Source organism: Capsicum annuum, chromosome 7, assembly GCF_002878395.1.
Source record: "Capsicum annuum cultivar UCD-10X-F1 chromosome 7, UCD10Xv1.1, whole genome shotgun sequence".
Classification (NCBI taxonomy): Eukaryota; Viridiplantae; Streptophyta; class Magnoliopsida; order Solanales; family Solanaceae; genus Capsicum; species Capsicum annuum.
In genome coordinates, this window is record NC_061117.1 from 34,140,617 (window position 1) to 34,150,658 (window position 10,042).

Genomic DNA, 10,042 nt, shown 5'->3' on the forward strand with positions numbered 1-10,042 from the left:
ATATAAAACCTATTCTATTCTAAACTAAACTCCACCCGACGTTTCGGGCCTTGATCACGAGCCTCCTTTGCATACATTCTACTTTGGGGCATTTCCTGGATAAATCAATACAAATCCTTCGGGACATTCCCCGGCCAAATGAGTACAATTTAAACTTTTCGTGCAATAAAGTAGAAAGTACCATTCACGCACATATTCAAACACTCCAACAAATCGTTATTCCTAAATTTGCCTACCCGTCCTACGTTTGCCTACTAAGTTCAACGTATCACAATTCTATCATGTTCAACATTATCAATACATCAAAATTAATCAATATTCATTTTCCTCCATTTTTAATCCCCACCCTAATTCATTCTTAACCACGTGATTAACCCGTTTCAATACACAATCCACCAATCGAGAATAACGAAAATTCACCAATCATGCTTAGCACATCACACACCCAAATGTCACTAACAGTTCACATCAACAAACAAACCATGGTATCGAATCACACACAATCACAATCACATAAGAATTAAATGAAAGAGAAGAAAGAATTGGAACTTAAATTTGAAGCTTTCAAACTCAATGTTATTTGAATAAAGAGAGTCCGCACCCGGAAAACTCGAGTCGAACCTTAACACAAACAATCCAACTCGACAAATAATGACCCGTTCACCGTCACTTTTCACGCCATTACTGTTCACCGATTACTGTTCACCGGATACTGTTCACCGGTAACTGTTCTCCAATGTTTTTTTTTGTTGTTGTTTTTGTTGTTGTTCTTGTGAGGAAGATTATTTTGTGATTGTTGTTATTGTGGAGAAGATGATGATCAAAGAATGAGCCCCCTTTTCCCTCTTAGAATTTTTCTTTTATAATGGACATGGATTTATTCTCATGTGGGAATTTTGGTGGGTCCCCTATATATTCTTTCTTTGTAGACAAGAAAAAGAAGGAGGGGATCACATGGGTAGTTAGGGTGGTGATGGTGATGTGTCATTTTTAATAGGGAGGGATTGTTAGAATAAGATAAAACTAGTTAGAAATTGTTATTTTTTGTCTTTTGTTGAAGGGGTTATCACACGGGTGAGGGCACACACTAAGACGAGGATAAAATGGTAAGAATGCTTTCGGGGAGGGACAAAATTATGTGTCTACATTATGCCCCTCTTTGCAGGTAAACACAAAGCGTTTTCATACAAAGAAGTAGACAACGAGAAAGAATTTTGACCCGACCATTATTCACAGGGAAAAAACAAAAGGAAGAAGGACGACCGAGTAAGAGAGTCGAGTGAGGTCCCGTCGAGGCTCCGGTCCACGGCTTTGTCATTACATCAAAAATAAAAATTACAAGTTAAAACATAAATGAAATTACAAAAATCCTATCTATACAACTTCTGTTGGACTCCTGACTTAAGTTTCATCACCCTATTCTTCAGGCGGGCTCCTGACCTGCTATTTCTTTAACTTGTTGCTTGCCTTTTAATTTCTTCACCCTGTTCTCCAAGCGGGTTCCTGACTTGCTATTTCATCAACTTGTTGCCATGCCTTCAACTTCTTCACCTTGTTCTACAGGCGGGCTCCTGACTTGCTATTTTTCAATCTGTTTAACTTTCAATTTCTTCATCTTGTTGCTTGGTTTTCCATTTATTCGCCCTGTGCTTCGGGCACGCTCCTGAAATCACATTAAAACTAAAAAGAAAATTATCCTAAACAAATATTATTATAAAGAGGTTTTATTTGCCAGAAAAGTAAATTTTCAAAAACAAAAATTGAATTTTTACCCCAGTTTATCATCAGAAGACTTTTGGAAAAGTCACATCATACCTACTTGCATGTTGCAATGATGAATCAAGACTCTGACTAAGAAATGCATCTCTTAAGAGTAAAATTAAATAACCAAGACTAGGAAGTGCATCTCCTATGAATTAAAGTGAGGGATTCTAACTAGAAAGTATGTCTTCTAGAGATACAAGTTTAAGTTAAAAAGCGTGCCATCTGACAAATGAAAACTAGCAAGGAAGTGTGTCTCCTTAGGGTTAAGAGCGATAACTAGACTAGAAAGTGCATCTTCTGGGAATCAAAACTTAAGTTAGAAAGTGCATCACCTAAAAAGCAAAATTCGAATTACCTAATCAAGGAAGTGCATCTCCTTACCAATGTTGCTTGAATTATCAAAACAAGGAAGTGCATTTCCTTACCAATGCCGCTTGAATTACCAAAACAAGGAAGTGTGTCTCCAGAACAATGGCGCTTGAATTACTCAAATAAGGAAGCGCATCTCCTTAAAAATGTCACTTGAATTACTCAAACAAGGAAGTGCGTCTCCTTACAAATGTTTCTTGAATTGCCCAAACCAAGAAGTGCGTCTCCTTACAAATATTTCTTGAATTACCCCAAACAAGGAAGTGCGTCTCCTTATCAAATGCCGCTAGAATTACCCAAACAAGGAAGTGCGTCTCCTTACAAATACCGCTTCAATTACCAAACAAGAAAGTACGTCTCCTTACCAATACCGCTTGAATTACCAAATTAGGAAGTGTGTCTCCTTACCAATGCCTCTTGAATTACCAAAACAAGAAAGTGCGTCTTCTTTGGAAGTGCGTCTCCTCATGATAGCATTTGAATTACTAAAATAAGAAAGCGTGTCTCCTTACAAATGTTTCTTGAATTGCCCAAACCAGGAAGTGCGTCTCCTCACAAATGTTGCTCGAATTACCCCAAGCAAGGAAGTGCGTCTCCTTACAAATGTTTCTTGAATTAACCAAACAAGGAAGTACGTATCCTTATAAATGCCGCTTGAATTATCCAAACAAGAAAGTGCATCTCCTTACAAATGTCACTTGAATTACCCAACAAGGAAGTGCATCTCCTTACAAATATTGCTTGAATTACCAAACAAGGAAGTGCGTCTCCTTACAAATGTTGCTTGGATTACTCAACAAGGAAGTGCGTCTCCTTACAAATTTTTCTTGAATTACCCAAACAAGGAAGTGCGTATCCTTACAAATATTTCTGGAATTAGCCGAACAAGGAAGTGCGTCTCCTTACAAATGCCGATCGAATTACCAAACAAAGAAGTGTGTCTTCTTATGATAGCGCTTGAATTACCAAAATAAGAAAGTGTGTCTCCTTACAAATGTTGCTTGAATTGTCAAAACAAAGAAGTGCATCTCCTTACAAATGTTGCTTGAATTAACTGAACGAGGCAGTGCATCTCCTTACCAACACCGCTTGAATTACCAAAATAAGAAAGCGCGTCTTCTAACAAATGTTGCTTGAATTAACCAATCAAGGAAGTGAGTCTCCTTACAAATATCGATCGAATTACCAAATAAGGAAGTGCGTCTCCTAACAAATGTCTCTTGAATTATTCAAACAAGGAAGTGCGTCTCCTCACAAATATTTCTTGAATTAACCAAATAAAGAAAGTGTATCTCCTTACAATATTGCTTGAATTGTCCAAACAAGGAAGTGCGTATCCTTACAAATATTGTTTGAATTAACCAAACAAGGAAGTGCATCTCCTTACCAACACCGCTTGAATTACCAAAATAAGGAAGTGCGTCTCCTAACAAATTTTGCTTGAATTAACCAATCAAGGAAGGGTTGCTAAGTCTATCTTTACTCTTTATAAAGTTTGTGCACACATTCTTCCACAGATGTCTACCTATCTTTATAAAGTTTGCTAAGTCTATCTTTACTAGAAAATATTGCTAAGTCTATCTTTACTCTTTATAAAGTTTGTGCACACATTCTTCCACAGATGTCAAATGCATGCAAGGTGCAGCACATTTGGATATAAAATACTGACAACCTTTATTATGCTTTCGTTGCGTTCGAACACGACAAACTTACTATCACGCTCTCCAAAAGTGATTCTAAACTGCTAAAAAAACACGTTCAAGAATTATCATTTTCAGTGTCAACAACACCATACGCTATCGGCAGAATACATTCTACAATTTTGATATAAAAATTTAATGTCACTGGTATAATTAAACTTTTTATGATACATAACAAAAAAATCAACTAACTCAACATCGTCTTTCTATTACATCATAAAAAAGTATACATAACAACTAATTTTACATACCTGCATCATCAAGAGTGCTTGTAAAAACAAATATCCCTTTATATGCTCCACTCAAATGCGCTGCATCAACCACAACTACAGGCCTACAATACTGGAATTCACTCTTCAATGATTCTAATGATATGAACAGATACATGAATGCATTATCCTCAGATTTATACATTCTAATATGAGATCCTGGATAAACAAAATTTAGTATATAAATATATCTGTCCATTTGACAATAACCATCTGGAGGTTTTCCCCTTAACATCTAAACCGCACGTTCTTTAGCCCTTCAAGCCTTCTGATAATTAATGTCTACACCAAAAGTATTTTTAATAACTTCAATTATGTCATTCGGCGTGTGTATTCTCTTGTAATTGCAAGTTGTGGAGCAGTAAAACCACTAACAAAATCAACCGTAGCTTGCGATTATGTAAAAACTCATCTTTTAACGGGCATGTGAACATTTAAAAAAAAAATGAACTTTAAAGAGTTCAGTCCCCTGCCGACATGATGCCTTAAATATTCAAATACAATTCACCAAATGATATTTTAGGACATACATGCAATCACACAAAAAAACCTCATAATATGTTAAACCATAGGATGTATTATAACGTACTGAAAAAATAACGAGAGATACATACAATACACCATCGTGCACAGTAAGTATCGTTAAAACTACTGATATGTATCTTTGGTATGCTTATATCACTAAAACTGAAACATCATGACATACATATATAATTATATATACACAAACAGAACTAGAGATACAAGATGATGAAAAAATATATCATGTATGGTCAAATATGTATCTCGACCACCTTAACATAACAAAAAAAAATTACGTAAATCAACAATCAATTTTAAGTTAGATACGTAATTCAATAAACAATAGATACTGACTACTTTTGATACGTTACACAAGATACATACATTTTTTTGTCAGATCTTTTCATATAGAAATTGAAGGAATGCTCAATGGCATACCTTGCCATAACTGAAATAAGAGTACACTTGTCCTTGTAGGTTTTTCCAACCTTAACTTCACTATTTTTGCAATCTATAATTTTCTTGTTTCCCTTCATATCGAGCAGATCAAGTAGAATTATAACTAATTAATTCTGCAACATCTTCACACAGATTTTTCAAATACATTACTGCACCAGCTTTCCCGTCAAACAACATCTCACTATCATATTTATCTAATGTAGTGATGATTAGTGGATACACTCCAAACCAGGCTCACTTTTGTTAATTTCAATATAAAGCTTCACACACATCTCATTACGAATCAACTATGGTGTCATATTATCATTAACTATGTAACAAGCCTTAATTTTTTCCTGCTTTCGTCAATTTTCAATTCTACATCAATAGCCAAAATCAATTTATCATACGTTACATGTTCACTAACAATGGTTCCATCACTCTTATAGTCCTCGTACTTTATATCGTTAATCCAAATGTCGAAATGATGTAATAACATTGAAATATTCATTGCAATAACTTCAAACAAAAATAAGAAAAAATAATTAAAAAGTCGTACGAATCATCTCTATCTGAAAACTAATTATGAGAGAGAATTTATATAAAAAGGTGGAATAACAAATAAATTATCCGTTTTCATAAATTTTTATTCAGTTTTTAACATTATTAGTTAGGTTAATTGCTAAATTAATGCAATTTTAGCCGTTACAGCCCTTAAATTATGCAAATTAGTTTCATTATTAAATGTATTTGTAGGATGTATCTCACATTAGTTAAGTGTATCGGCAATGGTTAAAAGGTGAGATTTTCTAAAATTTTATAAAAAGTTGGGATTTTAGGTAAATAGCTGTAAACATGTCGTGATATAGGTAAATTTTACTAATAATATTAGTCACCTTTTGTTGGGATCAAAATTGATGGTGCATCGTGCTAAAGTTAATAGTTTGCAAATCATAGAATCGATAATTCAGACGACAAAAGAAAAACATATTAAAGAACATATTATTGATATGATTTAGCCAATCATCTGGATATTATAAACTAATTCAAAAACCATAAAAACTTATTCCCCCCTACACAAGACTCTTTAAATGACTACATTATGGATGTTTTTGTGTTTTAATATGAGAAGAGAGATCTTGAATTTATAGAGATACAGAACATTTCCTCCAAAAGGAGGTTAGCCAAATATGGAAGTGAATTGTACTTTTCTTTCAGGAAAAGTAAATGTCGTTATGTTAAAACTTTTATTTTTCTTCCAAGAAAAGTAAAATTCACATTTGATGATAAGAAAATCAAGACAAAAATTCTAACACCTTTGGGCTCATTTGCACTTTTATATCTATTTTATATAGGTCTTTAATTTGTGCTCTTCAAGGCAAATAATTATTTCCAAGATATAAATTTATATTATAATAATCTTCAAGTAATGTCTCATGCCTTTACAGAACTTATCCCTAGAACTTGCAACATTTGCACCATCTTGGGAGTTCTTGATCTTAACTCCAGTTTGCTTCAAGGACTTCTATCATTGTCTATATGTAATCTGAGTAGTCTTGCCATTTTTTATTTCCCCGATAACAAGTTCAATGGTGGTATACCTGAGTGTCTGCTTATGTTAAAAGGATTTGGGGGACGTTTAACATACATGACTAATTTATTCTCTAACCAGCTATCAATCGTTGTATTAGTTATACAGAAGTTAATACATGAATAATTTCTTCTTTGCCAGATACCAACCGAACCCCTTAGTGTATTCGATTTGGGATCAAACAACTTCCAAGGTAGAATTCCAACAAGTCCTATGCAAGACAGTAGTACCTTAAGGATCCTTTCTTTGAGTAAAAATCAACTAGATGGGTGCATTCCGATATCTCTGATCAACTTTACAGGTTTGAAAGTTTTTGATTTAGGAAATAACATAATATTCCACAAGTTATCTCACATCATTGCCTAACACTTGCAATATTTCAATCATACAGGGGCTCTTGATCTTAACTCGAAGCAATTGGCAAATTTAGCATCTCTTGCAGTTTTAGATCTTTCACAAAATCATCTTGTTGGTCGTACACCACAAGGCAAGTAATTCAATACATTTTCAAATAATTCATATGATGAGAAGACACACAGTTTTTCACTCTCAAAGGATTATGGAGAGAGTAGTCCTAAACACGTGGGCCATCGCCATCCATGTCTGAGCTGGATAAAACAACTCATGTATATTATGATTAAAATTTGTTAAGTAACTAATATATGGCCAGCTATATAAATTTTACAATAATATGCACTTTGATATAGATCTTGTTTGAATACATATATATATGTGTGTGTGTGTAATGATAACACAGAATATCGCGAGGGATACACAAACGAAGTCGATTTTTTTTTTTTTAAAAAGGTCAATCACTAGATGGTTTTCTAGTTTAGTTATAGAGATATTTAAGGAGAAAATTTGAAATATTTGAGGGAAGTATTTTGATAAAATCTTAAGGAGAGATAAGGAATTTGAAAATTATAAAACTATTTCAAGGGAGGACTTTTTTTGATTATGAAATACAATTTTTATGGTTTGAAACGTCGAATATGAGGTATTAGATGTCAATCCTATAAACTTATGTTATTTTGGGCCACATAATGAATGGACTTATCATTCAGTGCCATATTCAATATTATGGGAATTAACTACTTCATAGAAAAATAAAAAAAGAATGAACAACAGGTTGCCACTAATATAAGAGTTAATTACTTCCTCAAACTCTATTTTTCAATGTTACTCTTTAAACCACTAAAAAAGTGTGGTACATGATTTGTTAAATCACAAAAGATTTATCTATCTCAGATACATGTGCATATATCTGGCTTGTAATTGCAGTAACTCCATTTATCTCATAGACATACCATGTATCGAGGTGGAGTGGGGGTGTATGGCTAAGTTGTTTGTCACGATCCAAGGCTACCACCTAGTCGCGACAACGGTGCTTACTATCACAAGTGTCCATAAGCTAACCTATGGGCTGGTACCTACTCTAAGCACTGAATAATATACTGATAATGAACATGTGTTAAAAGAACTAAATAAAGCCAAAAGGTTCAAATACTGAAAATACAATTTAGACTACAAGTTTGAACGTTTAATGACATACTAAAAAGAATGATCAAATAACTAATAAATTGACTAATTGTCTGAATGACTGAAAATATCTGAAAGCCTCTAACTGACTGAAGAGTTGATGGGACAGGCCCCAACTAACTCCAAACTGAACAAACTGAAAAGAAATGAGAAAATACTAAAATTACATAACAGATCGTCGACAAATAAGGACTTACCACAACTGTTGCTGCTGATAAACTGAACTTTCTAAGAGCGATCAGGAAACTGAGCGTTCAAACCTATGATATAATACATCATAGCGCGAAGAAAAGTATGCGATCAGTACTTTGAATGTACTGGTATATGAGATAAGGTTAGGCTGAAATAGATAGGTTCATATGCATGAAATATTAACTGACTGAATAGCATGAGATAACTGATGCATAAATGCGTGAAAACTGTAAAATCTGAGAATGCATGACCAAGCATATAACATGATACTGAAATAGTCTATAAACTGAAATACTGAAATATGGAAACAGAATAACTGATGAACTGTATGCTATAATCAAGCAAACCTAAATTAAATTCTATAAAGAATACTGAATTGAGACTATGTGAGGTATCATCTGACCGACGTATACCAATATAAGCTAATCAGGGTCTAACTTGTAACCCCAGTTGGAAGGGTGTCAGTACCGTGCCATGGGTACTAAGACATGACTGTGTGGATCTACTAAACTAATATCCCGAGGAAGTAATGAGTCACCATCATCTGGTAGGTGCTCTAATGAGATATGTGTTTCCCTTAACTGGCAGGTGAACACTTTATCAACCCTCAACTGACAAGTTGATATCTTTAACCTACGCTGGTTACATAGATCTGAAACTAAGGGACTGATACTAAAGGTCACACTCTCTACTGGCAGATGAGCCCCAATCCCTGGGTTTGCTCGGTGCTAAATCCTACTCCAAAATGAATGACATTGGTTACTGGGCTGAACTAAGCTTAACTGAGCAAACAACAAATCATGATACTAACTGAATGACAATGCTCATGGTTTATCTGAAATCATTCTGACGATACTAAAATTATGAAAATAGCTAAGTATCGATTGTTCATAACGCTCTTGCACTGAATAAAAATAACTATAATGATATATGAAGCTTTAAAAACTATAATAAAGGATCATTGCTCAAAACCTAACATTTAGACATTTCATTAAAAACATGAGAGTCATGAATTTCAACATGGGAATGGGTAAAGCAAGTGATTAAAAACATAGTTACAATACCAAAATCATGAATTAGGGATTTAACATGAGGATTTCACTACTCAAATCATATAAGGGCTCATTCAAACGAAAAACAATTGTAACATAACTTGTAATCAAAATCAATAACAACTTCATGGAGACAATTCATCATAAATATGTAAAAACTCATAATTTGATATCAAAAGGGGATTCTTGAACTCCATGGGTGAAAAGGGCCCAAGGATGAACATCATACACAACTTAAATCCTTAAGCTTGAAAGAGAAACACAATCTTGATGTTTTTTTGAAAGTTATTGGATTTGGGAACTTAAATTCTTGGTTTTCTTGAAGAGAAAGAAATGAAATTAATGAACTTGGGGGATGATTAGGGTTTGTTTTTGAGAAGAGAATTGGGGATAAATGGGTATATAATTCCCTAGTCGACGTTTAATTCATGTTTTTACGAATTGGATTGAGAGAAAAAACTCAATTGCCCCTTAGAGAATTAAATTCATAACTGAAATGCAGATTAAAGGTTCACCACGATGTGATGAAGAGATCATCGCTATACCCACCGTGACGTGCCACTATCGTGGTGAGGTTCTGGAATCGAAAGCCAAATACAAACCAAT